Raw genomic sequence first — 13,182 nt, 5'->3', positions numbered from 1 at the left:
ACCACGAGTTTTATCGTCAATAGTCAGACATTGACATAGTCAGACGTATCGTGTTGCAGGGACTACGGTGGATAGGCCATGTTCTGTGAATGGATGACGATGTCCCAACTCAAAAGGCATATAAAAACGAGCCTGCTGATGGTTCATGCAGAAGAGGGAGGACAATAATAAGATGGAAAGATGGAAACACGGTCTTCCAAATTGGAAAAACTGCAAGATCGACGCGCCTGGAAATATTTTTTAAGCTCGGCTTGTGGAACAAATGTTCTGCCTCGACCCAGCTAAGTAAATAAGGTTCATGTTTTCATATTCCCCCATATAAATGTGACTGCTTTACACTACGAATATTCGAAGGATAAAAAATATTTTTCTGCAAATAAAGTCTATGTTTTGATATAGCTCCCATATAAACGCCCCACACATTTTCGTTATTTTAACGTGTTTGGGCAAGTACTACATGAAGTGGTAGTAATTTTACTTTTCGGGTTCATGGAGGGTGAAAGATCATTGGGAAATCTTTCAATTTAGGTCCATATAAAGGTACCGCAAAATTATCTGAATTTAGAAAGTTTTAGGCGCAATTTATCTCTGTAGGCTGGTGTGCCAGGTTTTCTCGTGTAAAGTTCAACCCCATCTGGCTTTTGTCTATTTTTGAACTGATAGTGCAGCTCAAAAAATGACGGAATACTATTGCTGACATTAACATAGGTTCCTTTCCCTCCAAAGTTATCAAGATGCATTCCCTCTTAATTTGAAATTTAAAATTCTTGTTCCCGTCGTACATCATACACTTGCATTTCAAATTAATTTTTAATTAAAAACATTTCCTTCAAGTTAATAATTTCCCCCCGCACGTGTGCTACAAGACCCACATCACCTAAAGCATCCCATTTTCAATTAAAAATTATATATTTCAAGCAAGAAAAGTATGTCAAAAATAATTAAAAACTCCTTTCAGAAGAAGCTAATCTTAACCCCCAAAATATCAATTCTTGCTACCAAAATGTCTAATCAACTCCTCCTACACCCAAGTCTGGTTTCAATTTTAAACGAAATTCCAAAAGGTAATTGAAAACACCCTCGTATTCGAATGCCAACAACACAACACAACCCGTGTCTGGAAATGTCACAGGAAATCTATTAAAAAAGTACATATGGAAATTTCCTGGAAACCATAAGGATCAAAAAAGGATACAGTAGTGGTGTGTCTGCTTTTTCGTCGTTTTTGAAAATAATGTCACAATTTCTTGTCTATGAATGATGGAAGATGAGTGAATGTAGGCGGGACAAATGTAGCAGCTCATAAAAAATAAACAAGTGAGGTTGGATGTTTTTTTTTTTTCGAAACAAAATAGGGTTCAAGAAAGGATGTTCCATCGGTGTGTCGTTTAGGAATTTGGGTGATATGTATTTTTATGAAATATTTTTTGAAATAGGGGAGAATTTGACAGAAACAAATGTCTGCAGTGACTTAATTAATGTGGTTTCTTGTTATACAAGCTATATGCCTCCATATTAAGGATGCAATATAAATATGGCAAACTTATTATAGATTTGTCAAGAACTTTGACAGTCAGTAATTTTATTAATAGAGCGGGGAAATATGTGGCAATATATGAAACATAGATCGACCAATACAGTCCGAAGTATAATCGACAGTCATTCGATATTATTATGTTGTGCCATAAGTTTCTTCCCTTTTCATGCCGATTTACATATCCCATCTTGATCAAATGCCTATGTACCGTTGTCTTGAGAATGTTAGTGTCATCCACTATCTCGCCCACACTATATCACGGATTTTCAGCTAGCATAGACTTGTTACTGGTTGGCCGCTAAATTTCTTAAACCAATTGCGGACGGTCCTAATGGTCGTAGTACCACTCCCGTAAACGGTGCAACTCTCATCTGCACTATTGCCTTTTAAAAGCAATGAAGCATAACATGCCGTAAATGCTTCTAAGAGATAAGCTTGCATGTTTATATAAGCATTGTCAGTCAGATTCATTCATAGCGTGGCGCGGAAGAAACTTATGGGACAACCTAATACATTACAAGATGTACCCGTCCCAAACAAATTAGAGTGAATTCAGTTAAACACGTCCTCCAAAATACCGAATAATGGGGGTAATGTTTTATGGGGGGATATCCTAGAAAGTTAATAAACATTAATAATTTTCGATAGGAAGGTTTGCTAACCATTCAAAATACTTAATTATAGTCAATTTAATTAAAAAAGGGTAATCCTAAAAGGTAGACCAATATATTTACCATTTGCAATGCCAAACATCCTAGGAGTAGTAGAAGAAAACTTTCAAAACTCTATTTTAAATATTTCGAGCTCTATCTATTATAATATTTCGTGGCGCTGCAACTTTATGGTGGAGGTTATAAAAACCATATATTTCTTTGCCTCCTGTGAGGATTGAACTCACGACCCCTGGTTTACAAGACCAGTGCTCTGCCACTGAGCTAAAGAGGCTCTCGTAAATGAAATTAGACACAATATCCGAAAAATATTGATTATTGAAGCATATTAGACCACGACTTTGTGGCACTTCTTTTGGTTCCTTCGACACAAAGTTAATAACCAGCGAATGGAGTGACCATTTATTTTAAAGTTAACACAAGTTAATAATATTACCAAGCCTAAAGTGAATCCGAATATGAAAATAATTCCTCCACTCCTTCTGGCCACATCCCACAGAGGGTTAAAATTAAAAACGTGAATAAGCTTTAAATTCGGCCGGTACGAAAACCTATCAGTATACCTATGGTGGAGTGGATACCCTCTTCCCTCCAAAAATAGGACGGGAAGATTCAGTATGAAGTGTATATTAAATTTGTCATTCCGTTTGCAACACCTCGAAATATTTACCGGAGATCCCATAAAATATATATATATTCTTGATCGGATCAAAATTCTTTAAGGACTTTATTAATTACGCTATGCCAAATCGAAAGATATATCGGGACTTTGATGAACAACTTACAATAAATCGGACGAAAATGTATATGAGAGCTATATCTAAAACTGTACCGATTTTCGCGAAACTCAGTTCAGTACGCTATGTTAAATTTCGTCCAAAACGAAAGATATAAAGGGACTTTGATGAACCATTTACCGTAAATCGGACAAAAATATATATGGGAGCTATATCTAAATCTGGAATGATTTTCAGGAAACTTAACACACATCATTCTAGACCTAATTAAGTATGCTTTGTCAAATTTCGTGCAAATCGAAAGACATATAGGGACTTTGGTACACCATTTACATTAAATGGGACGAAAATATATATGGGAGCTATATCTAAATCTAGACCGATTTTCAGGGAACTTAACACACATCATTCTAGGCCTAATTCAGTACGCTGTGCCAAATTTCGTGCAAATCGAAAGATTTGTAGGGACTTTGGTACATCATTTACATTAAATCGGACGAAAATATATATGGGAGCTATATCTAAATCTGGACCGATTTCAACGAAACTTAACACACATCATTCTAGACCTAATTCAGTACGCTGTGCCAAATTTCGTGCAAATCGAAAGATTTGTAGGGACTTTGGTACATCATTTACATTAAATCGGACGAAAATATATATGGGAGCTATATCTAAATCTAGACCGATTTTCAGGGAACTTAACACACATCATTCTAGGGCTAATTCAGTACGCTGTGCCAAATTTCGTGCAAATCGAAAGACTTGTAGGGACTTTGGTACACTATTTACATTAAATGGGACGAAAATATATATGGGAGCTATATCTAAATCTAGACCGATTTTCAGGGAACTTAACACACATCATTCTAGGGCTAATTCAGTACGCTGTGCCAAATTTCGTGCAATCGAAAGACTTGTAGGGACTTTGGTACACTATTTACATTAAATGGGACGAAAATATATATGGGAGCTATATCTAAATCTAGACCGATTTTCAGGGAACTTAACACACATCATTCTAGGGCTAATTCAGTACGCTGTGCCAAATTTCGTGCAATCGAAAGACTTGTAGGGACTTTGGTACACTATTTACATTAAATGGGACGAAAATATATATGGGAGCTATATCTAAAACTGGACCGATTTTTACGAAACTTAGCACACATCATTCTAGGCCTAATTCAGTACGCTGTGCCAAATTTCGTGCAAATCTAAAGATATATAAGGACTTTGGTAAACCGTTTACATTAAATCGGGCGAAAAAATAGATGGGAGCTATATCTAAATCTGAGCCGATTTTTCCCAATTTCAATAGGGTTCGTCCTTGGGCCAAATAAAGTGACCTATGCCAAATTTCATCCAATTCGGATCATAAATTCGACCTGTACTTTGTTTACAATTTAACATGGACAGACAGACGGACGGACGGACATGCATAAATCGACTTAAAAAGTGATTCTATGCATATTCTCAAAAGGAACCACGTGTCTATCTCGTTTCCCTTTGCCTGTTACAAACATATGCACAAAGACATAATACCCTGTACCACAGTGTGGAAAAGGGATTAATAGAGAATCATGTTTCAGTGTAGCCCCAATATAAGAGTACCCCCACGTCTCTGCACTAAAAATAATTTCAATACCCAAATTATAAATATTTATACCCGTTTTGGTATAGTCCCACCTATTATGTAATCATTTTCATGAGTTTTCTCTTGGGTGCCCCCATTAATTTTAAATATTTTGAATTTCATCCTCATGATGAAGGGTATAAAAAGTTCGGCCGGGTCGAACTTAACATCGTTTTAAATTGTTTTATATTAAAATAGTTAACTGATTTGTTCCGTGTGTTGGGGTTATCCCCATATAGACTTATTCCACCATAGTGTCGGTAGATATCCTACAAAGTATGGAATTGTAGACGATTTATTCATCGGCTGTAATCATTCTACCTTCGGACAAAAAAACTAGGTTCGAGAATGAAATACATCGGCCCGCATAGCTCTTGGGCCTAGCTCCTATATGAAGATTTTCGTAAAAATACCGATTTTCGGTATTTTTAATATTTAGCGTAAAGGAATTTATTGAGACAAAAAACTAAAATCTAAATTGAGCTATGTCGGTCCTCAATGAGGTCTAACCCCTCATATAATGATAACCCCAAACATTTGTTAATTCCTACACGATGTAATCAATATTGGTCCCGCTTTAGGTTAGCCTCCAGGGACGTACGCATACAAAAAATGTATCCAAAGTTTCACTTGTTTTCAGTTCTTCAATAATATTCCAGAAGAGACAGATTGATATTTGCAAAGGTAGTGAGTGTGGACGACATATCGCTCATTTACTGCAAAACCGGCATAAATCATACAAAAATTTAAATAATATCTCTTACACACTCTGATTGAAAAGTTGTAGAATTTCCACTGTTAGATTATTTTTTTATTTAAGCCAAAATCTAGGTATGTTTTTCAAGCACATTAACATCATGAAACTCTCTCTTATAAACATCATATAGATATAGAACTTATCAAATTTCATTATTCAGTTTCCGTAATATATGTGATATGCCCAAGAGAGTCTACACTTTGATTGCCTCCAAAATAATATCAAAATGCCACATTTCCCCTCTTTTCTATCAGAATCCCCTTTCCTGTTCCGCACGTACTGTTTAAAATATATTTTCCTAAATCTCCAAGAAATCCCAAATATTTTGTTTTGACGATTAAAAGAAATAGATCCTCTTAAAACTGTTAATAGTAACACCATTGATATCCTTTATATTCGTTCAACAAATTTTTATTACATTTTCCCCACTTCATTTGATACAATCTCTTTCGATCGATCTTTCTGTTATCAAAACTTGAACTCTTGACATTTTTTACAAAGGAAAAAAAAACACGAACAGATGCATGCATCCACATGTGTGTATGTCTATGAACAAAGATTTCAATATGTTAAAAAATAGTAGGAGCCCTTAAAAATCCTTTTCATTTAAATTTATGGCGTTCTAAAATTGACACATTAGCCGAACAACAAGGATTACAACATCCTTTTGTATGCGGCGATACAGCAGAGAGTGTGTGTGTGTGTGTAAGTGATCCCCCCAAATGGATGATCCCCAAAAGTGGTGAGTTTTGTTCAGTAGAACGGTAGCGTGTTTTAAGGATTGAGTTTTTTAAACACCCGTTCATTTTTGTGTGTTCTCCTTTTTTTAATTCATTAATTTTTTTCGTATGTCATAAAAATTAAAAAATTACAAAAATGTGTGTTCCATGTTGTTATTATTGTTGTTCCTAAGTACCATTATGTTAGGCTCCTAGTTTAATTTGTCGTTTAACTTCCTGTCATCTGCTGTTACCGCAGCGATTTTTCTTTTCCGTGATATGGAAAACTAAACGAAGTAAAACCCACGAAGACCTCGAAGATGAGGCACGTGCATACGTGTAGGGGTCCGAAAAACATTAATATATGTATGTACATACATATGTATGTTTTTTGTATCCTCCTCCGTAGGGTGTAGGTTTGACATTATGGAATAACCTAAAACATTGAATTCAATTGCACATATAGAATACCTTTTTCTAATATCCTCAATAATATCATTTGATAGACTAATCCGAAGAGAGATTCTATATTCAATAGAAATTTTTGGCTTGGTTAGATGTTGTATGGTAATGGTCACATAATGGTCACGCGTAAATTGAAGGTCCTAATCACGCTCTTAAATCGAAGTAGCAGTTTTTAACATAAAAAAAATTGCCACGGTTGGTTGTTGTTATAGCATCTAAAATTTGTAGAAATAAATATAGCTCCGGCCCATCCGTTTCATGATACCGGAACATTCAGCCCAAAGTGAATCCAAAGTTCGTTTCCCACTGGCGCCCAATGCGAATTGAGTCAGTTGAACAATTTATCTTGCCTCTGATAAAACCATTTGTTCCTTGGTTCGTCTGTGACAATAGTTGGGAGATGATCTCGTTTCGGAGTGAATGTTTTCAGTTCGGCTTGATAAACTAGTTAATGATGGGGTTTATATTTCTAGCTCTGGACTTGTTAACTCTCTAGTGTGTATTAAACTTGTCATTTCATTTACCACCCTTCCGAAATATTTGTCGAAGACCCCAAAAAATACATTCTTAACCAGAATAAAATTGTATGTCATGATACGGATTGACCCGAAATACTCTGCCAGCGGCTGCCACCCCAAGTGAAATGGGTGCAGATAGTGGGTGCATTTCAGGAATAGTTCCGGGTTGGCCCGGTTGCGAAATGAAATGGATTACATTGCCTTGTGTTGCTACAGCGCAATCCCCTGCGAGTCTTCTTCGTCGGATTACGGGATCCATCGCAGTCTCCTCAATAGCAGCCCAATATGAAGCATTTAACACCACACGTTGCTGTTCCTACTCCTGACAGTGCATCGTTTCTGCAATTTAATTGCAACGGTCTACGAGTAAAATAGACGAAGTAGTGCACTTCATGAATCGGATGAATATCTTGGTTGAGGCGGTGCAGGAAACCAAGCTCAATGAGAATTTTAGCCTACAGCGTTGGCTACAACGTTCTGAGGAAGGATCACATCAGAAGTGGAGTTGGGGGCCTAGCATTTCTTATGCACCACTCTGTTCAATACAGGCCTATCTCTCTTGACTCTAACTGCTACCCCATACATGGAATGTATGGGGTAGCAGTTAAATGTGGTACTGCCGAGGTAGATATGCTTAACGTGTATATTTCGCCTAGTTACTAGCCTTATTTCACGCGAGGAATATGAAAATATCCGCCACGAAATCTTTGGCCACATTTTTCACTACATGTGTTGAGGATATGTGAATGGCAATGAACGTGCAGGTCGAGGGGCACACAATTCCGAAAATCAACTACCCCAAAATACTGGGGGTCACATTCGACAGCATGTTCGAAACGTCCGCACAAAACACAGCTATCTACTATGAGTGGAAAAGTAGGAACAAGTTCTTCAAGTCGCTTGCCGGGAGCTTGCAGGGTACCTTCTCATGACAACATTGGACCATTTTTTATGAGGAGACGAAGTTCCTTTCCTTAAGTCAGTTTAGAAATATGCCTAACCATGGTGAATAAGACTCTCGCACCCAGGAGTGCCAGTAAGAATCTGCATTATCTAGAGAGATAGATCCAATGTTATAAAAGGGAGACTTTAGATCAAGTTGCCTATCGATCAGGTCTATATAGCATTCATACTGATGCAGTTGCCGCAGCGCTGAACAAATACAGAGTGAATGTCGCCCTTGGAGCTTCCACCCATCGCAGCTGAAGAACGTCAGCTGCCTAGACAAACCAGAGTAGTTTTGGTCCAATTACGTCAGGATGGTCCAGTCTTCTCAATTCGTATTGGGCACGAATGATTGATGCAGAATTTCTGCCCAGCAGGTGGTACAGAACCTCATACCACACTGCTCTTCCAAAACCTCAATTGCCCTGCCGAACCTACTCGACTTACTAAAGAAGATCTGTGGTTGCAGCCAGTGGAAGTTGCTGCATTTCTTAACTTGGAGACAGAACCTGACTGAATACGCAAAAAGAACAATATTCATATAAAACTGCTACAACAAAAACAATAGTATAGCAGTGGGTTACGCTGGTGTTTTTTAGGTGCTCCAGTCTTCACATCTCTCTACCGACCACAATTATTATCCGAACACTAAAAAAAATCACTAAGAAAGGTGTCTGGATACGGATAATACCATGTACAGACGAACGTTGTTCGCTCTCTCATTCGTTGTTCGACCCTGAATTATAAAGTAATTACTTAGTTCCCCATACAAAATTGTCTGAGCGAACACCGACTTTTGTACGTTGTTCAATTCGAATCACTCTCTGAATCACCAAAAATGTTGTCCCATCTCTAACAATTGAGAGAATTTATCGAAAATAAATTAATTTTGACAGCATGAAAATTTTTTTTAAATTTTCAAACTTTTTCAGTAAAATTGAAAATGATGAATGAAAAGTAACCACAATTCTAGTTTTTATATATGCAGAAGGATGTAAATTTTGTTGTCTACATAATGCAATGTGCATTTCTTTCCCCTTGGTTCTAATTAGCGTACAAAACGAGAAACTAAAGTGGGGAAACCCAAACAAAAATTCTCCCATTTTTTAAATGTGACATTTGAGTTGAGAAAATATAAAAATGTATTGAAAACAACAATATTTTCAGAAAAAATGGAAAACATGAATTAAAAGTAAAGTGATAGGGGTTGATATTATAGTCAGGAGAAAGAGAATTATTTTTTCTATTTAGATCCATAAGTTATTTACGCAAACATGTTACAATTTTGGTGTGAAACAAGAAACAAAAATTTTTAAATAAAAAAACTCTGATGACATGAATTAAGAATAGTGTTGTATGAACGGGTTAATTCATATACGTAATTCTGAGAGCGAACTACGTTGTTCGAATGCCCGTCAGAACATGGCATAAGAGAGGATAATAATCATGGCATATTACTCAAGACTCTGACTAGAACTAAAGTACTATGGTAGTTTATATAAGGCATCAAATGAACGGTCCCATAAGAAACAGTTAAATAGTTAAGTATATATTGAAACAAAATCCTTTGGAAACTATAAAGGCCTAAAGAACAGCAACAACAACTTTGCAAACATAATCGAAAACTACATACATCTGTAAACACCATCGTATCCTCTTAAACGCCAAATACCCACTTGAAAAGGTGCATATTTTCGCTTAAGCCTCGAACACGCCCACCTTGCAACGTCATTTGGAAAATACGAAACAAAGAATTAGTATTGGAATCTTTTTTATCCCCGTGTTTTTCTGTACGCCCCACAACAAAAGATGTTTCTTTTCTAATCGGCTTAAAAGAGGAACCTATAATTAAATTAGAAACGCATAAATTGCAATTTTATTCCAACATCTTTCCCCCTCCACAAAAAATAACAACGAGACACAAGATAAACACTTATTTCACCTACTGACACACATTCGCATTCACCTTCCGTAATTTTGTTGGTTTCAAGTGCATTATTATCATCCTTTCATTGAAAAGAAAACACACGTTTCTTATTTTCCTTACTCTCTTTCAATTGGTATCCTTTTTTAGGTAAAGAGAGTAGAGAAAAAAACTATGCACCAGAAGCGGCAGCAGGTTGCAGTATTACTACATACCATCGTCATCATCATCGAATGCCTCACGGATTATCACGCATGCCACACATTTGATAACGTGCAATTAATGCGGCAAAGATGTTTGATTTGCTAAAGATGCCACGCAAGATAATTGTGTGTGCAGCACACAGGACAAAAACAAAGCAGAACCACAAATAATTTAAAGGGAGTTACGTGTCTTTAACTAATCATTCAATTCCTTGTTTTTCATTCTCTCATTTGCCGCGAATGTTAGGAGCGGCAGCAAGTGTTTGATACTCAATTGTGGTTGGCGAAGGAATGCTAGCAGGTATTTCCTGGAACGTGTTCGCCATGAAAATGAAAGGATATTAGAAGAGGTATTGCGGATATTTATTCCATCCACCATAAGGTGGATGGGATATTAAATTTGTCATTCTGTTTGCAACAGCTCGAAATATTCGGCGGAGACCTTGGTCATAAAGTCAACTATTTTGCGAAATGCATCCCTTCCACTATGAGGTGAACATTCAGAATACCTAAAATGGTATATGGGGACGCATGACCTTTGTATGGGGGCTATGTAGAGATATGGACTTATATAAAAAATATATGTAAATAAGTGATTTACCCACCCATGCCTACCCATGCCTAAATGTGACTATATTTAGGCATTGCGAAGCTGGCTGTTAATTTGACAATTTGGTTGAAAAATGCGCCTAGGACCATCATAATACCTGTATCTGGCTGGACATTTGGTAAGAAGATTTGCCACTCAATGAACGCAAAATTAAAATTTGATACAACTCGACAACAAAACATGTATAAAATCCAAAAATAACCACAACTAGGAGTGCTTTTATATTCGGACCCTATGTTATTTCATAGTGGTAATTTTAAGTAAGAAAGATTGACATTAACTGGCTATATATATGTAACTAGCAAAGTACCCGCTACTTCGTATGCGGAAAGGGAATACAAAAACATATTTCATACGGAATCGTCAATACTGTAAATTTATTGTAATATAGTTTGCGATTTAGTACTTTTCATACACATAAGCACTATTATCCAAAATTTCTCTTACTTTCATTTCACAGATTAAAAATATATCAGAATTCCAATTATATATTTTATAAAAACGTACAGGTTCCAGATTTACTTCCATTTAGCACTTTTCGAACACAGAATTACACATTTTCAAGACTACTTCCATGCCACTACCCTCTCTATCCGTTCACTCTGATCTAAACTGTACCAAATTTAGTACCATTTAGTACACGTAGTGACAAATTTTCAAAACTACCGACATATCATGATCCTGCACTCAGTAATATTAATTCAAAATTTCAGGATCTCAACACTATCCGTTCACACAAAAACAATTTGTTCACTATTTGGTACCGTTTAGTACTTTTTGTTTCTATAATTAAGAATTTCTTAAACTACGTCAATCCTACATTCCCAAAGTAAATGTAATACCAAAATTCTGGAGTCCAACTCTATCCATTCACACTTAATCAAGTTATACCAAATATAGTACCATTTAGTAAACATAAGTAATATGGTTCCATATCTTAATTCTATATTTCAAAAGCAACCATTATTAAAAATTTTGGGTTTCCAGCTCTCTCCGTTCACCCAAATCCAAATTGTACCAAATCTGGTGCCGTTTAGTACTTTTTGTACACATAAATACGAATTTCCAAAGATGTCTCTATAGCTCAATCTTCAAAAGTAATCTGAATTCCAAATTTCTGGTTTTCAGCTCATCCGTTGAAGCAAAATCCAAATTGTACAAAAGTTAGTACTATTTAGTACTTTTCGACCAATAAGTACGAATTTCCAAAACTACTTCAATTCTACACTGCAATTTTAATTCCCAATTTCAAGACTCCAGCTCTATCTGTGAACCGACATCCAACATGCACCAAATTTAGTACCATTTAGTAGTTTTCGTACACATAAGTACGATTTTTTAAAGCAGCCTCAATCTTTTACTCCAATAGTAGTCATAATTCCGATTTTCAGGATTTCATCTCTATACACTCAACTAAATGCAAACAGTACCAAATTTAGTACAATTTTGTACTTTTTATAAACATAAGTACGAAATTCTTAAATCATTTCCATACATCAACACCACTTCCCAACCTGTATTCCATATAAAATTTCAAAATTTTAGCTATATATGTTCAATATATATATATATATATATATACAATTAGAATTAAATTTAGTACTTTTCGTACATTTTTAGGTCGAATTTTCAAAAACCCTTTTGTACATCTTTCTAACTTTCCATCAGTGACCCACATTCCAAATTTCAAAATTCTAGCTCTTCCCGTTCGCTTAATACAAAGGGTACCATATTTGGTACATTTTAGTACTTTTCGTACCCTTCTAGTTCGAATTTCCAAAAACCCAGCTTTATCTCACGCCTATCTAGCTTTAGTCGTTTCGTCTGGGCGATGATCTATCAGTCAGTGACTCACTCACTTAACACTAAGCTCTTTTATATATAGATGATAGCCAATTCGGTGGAAATAAAAAATTTCTGGTAGGAAATATTGTCACACAATGAGAACCCAAAATATCAATTACCTGGACAAAATTCAATTGAGAACTTCAGCCAAGGTTTTCCGACTGAATTAGCTGTAATTTAATTTTGTTTTTGGGAATTTGGAAGGCATTTTCCAACTGAAAACATTCTTGGCCGAAAATCTTCAATATACGTTCATGTTTTGCGTTTGTCCTCCATATAACGGTACGGCCGTTAGTTCCAACAGAAGTGCCCATAATTTGGCATTTCAGATTTTGGTGAATAAAAAATCTTTTCGTGGGAAATTGTCGGTATAGGTCCATTTTCACATTGTTCCCATATAGCCCTAGGCGATTTTTCCCACCGAACTGGATGTAATTTGGCATTCCAAATTATCGGTGGGATAAATAATTTCTTCGTAGAAAATTGTCACTATGAGTCTACGTTTTGGTATAGCCCCATTATAAGGGCCCAAGAATCATTGTACCCTCAGTCTTGTGGCTAATAAGGGTATACACTTTGTTACGGTAAAAATGTGCCTCATTTTAAACCCTACGTTTT

The 13,182-nt window shown here is 36.1% G+C and overlaps 1 non-coding gene across 1 annotated transcript; it reads right to left on the bottom strand.

Moving 5' to 3' along the window:
* Positions 1-2,410: 2,410 nt before the first annotated feature.
* On the bottom strand, positions 2,411-2,482 carry Trnat-ugu (transfer RNA threonine (anticodon UGU)). Its single transcript has one exon. It is a non-coding gene; the product is annotated as a tRNA-Thr (tRNA).
* Between the last annotated feature and the right edge of the window lie 10,700 nt (positions 2,483-13,182).

This window comes from Musca vetustissima, unplaced genomic scaffold (genome assembly GCF_032173495.1).
Source record: "Musca vetustissima isolate MV318-11 ecotype Yass unplaced genomic scaffold, APGP_CSIRO_Mvet_v1 utg28317, whole genome shotgun sequence".
Lineage (NCBI taxonomy): Eukaryota > Metazoa > Arthropoda > Insecta > Diptera > Muscidae > Musca > Musca vetustissima.
Note: the sequence above shows the minus strand (reverse complement) of the source record. Positions and strands in the feature narration are given on the sequence as shown.